This window comes from Silene latifolia, chromosome 2 (genome assembly GCF_048544455.1).
Source record: "Silene latifolia isolate original U9 population chromosome 2, ASM4854445v1, whole genome shotgun sequence".
In the NCBI taxonomy this organism is placed as follows: Eukaryota; Viridiplantae; Streptophyta; class Magnoliopsida; order Caryophyllales; family Caryophyllaceae; genus Silene; species Silene latifolia.
In genome coordinates, this window is record NC_133527.1 from 101,897,841 (window position 1) to 101,899,371 (window position 1,531).

At 40.0% G+C, this 1,531-nt stretch overlaps 1 non-coding gene across 1 annotated transcript; it reads right to left on the reverse strand.

Annotated features, from left to right (window-relative positions):
• Window positions 1-1,137: 1,137 nt before the first annotated feature.
• Window positions 1,138-1,244, reverse strand: LOC141645651 (small nucleolar RNA R71). The gene has a single exon (XR_012545129.1). It is a non-coding gene; the product is annotated as a small nucleolar RNA R71 (small nucleolar RNA).
• Between the last annotated feature and the right edge of the window lie 287 nt (window positions 1,245-1,531).

A 1,531-nucleotide genomic window follows, 5' to 3' on the forward strand; every position in this document is an offset into this window, starting at 1 on the left:
CGATTCGGCTCAGGGACCCAAACTTTCCTAGGATTGTAAGATATAACCTAACTCAATCCATCACAACAATAATTGCATGCTTATAATTTGAGAACATGTTTGTATGATCAATTCCCATGATTCCCCTATGATCCCATGACACCTTAGTGCTTTTTAATCAATTGTTTACAACCCTTTAATTCATCTTGCTTGTTTATTTCCTTTGATATTTTAGTTTAGTGACCTTCTACATCAACCCAATTTGTGACACCCCTAAGACACCACTAGTTGCAATAGAAATCTCGTTTCAATACCCGTCCCTTGGGATCCGACCTTTACTTGCCTCTTTACTAATTGTAGAGTTGTTTGTGAAGTTATAAATTGTGTTTTGATTCGGACGTGACCCAACGACCACACCTTAAATTGTGAACACGAAACGGACCGATCAAAAATGGCGCCGTTGTCGGGGACGGTGCTTACTTGATTTAGATTTCCTTTTATTGTTATTAGTTGTGTCTTTCTTCGCCTTGGGGAAGTAAAACTCCTCAAGGTTTGTTCTAATTGTTTTCGAGTTGTTTGAGATTTTGCATGTCTAGAAGGTCACAAGGTGATTTGTTACCTTTTGACCATGAAATTGAAAGAACCTTGACGAACAATAGGAGATTTGCTAGGGGGAATTTGAGAGGTATTAGTGAAGTTGTTCAACCAACTATTGAGTTCATCAACCCTTTCGCAATAGAAGGAGAGGAGAACCCATTACACAATACCCTACAAAATCAACCTACAATGCCTAAATTCTCGTCACATTCCATACCCACCGAGGAGAACCTACCCAATGGTACTCCTACACCACAACATCTAACCGGAAATTTTATTGCCAAATCCGCCTTTATCCAATTAGTCGAAAGGAGCCAATTTGGGGGGATGCCTAGTGAAGACCCTCATTCTCATATGGAAACCTTTTGCGACTATTGTGATGCGATATCTCAAACCGGTGTGACTCAAGACCAAATTCGATGGGTCTTATTTCCTTTTTCTCTAATCGGCGCCGCGAATTAATGTTTGAAGGGCCTTGATAAGGCCACTCTCGGAATAGATTCTTGGAAGAAGTTGGCTCTAGCTTTCTACAAAAAATTCTACCCACCGGAAAAGACTAACATGCTAAGAGCTCAAATTACAGGTTTTAAGCAAAGGGATGAAGAATCTTTGTATGAAGCTTGGGAGCGGTTCAAAGGAATTTGTCGCTCATGTCCTCACCATGGACTTAGCGAATGGTTCTTGGTACAACAATTTTGGAACGGTTTATATGAAGATTCAAGGAACATTCTCAACATGGGATCAAATGGAATGTTCACCGAAGTTGATGACAATCAAACATGGAACAAAATTGAGGAAATGGCGGTCCATAACTCACAATATAGTAGACCTTGCAAGGCTACTAGAGGAGGAAAGCATGAAGTGGACTCCGTTACTCAATTGGGTGCTCAACTTAGTGCTCATATTTATACAATCAATTTGAAGTTTGAAAAAGCTATGGCTAGACTTGAAGAAG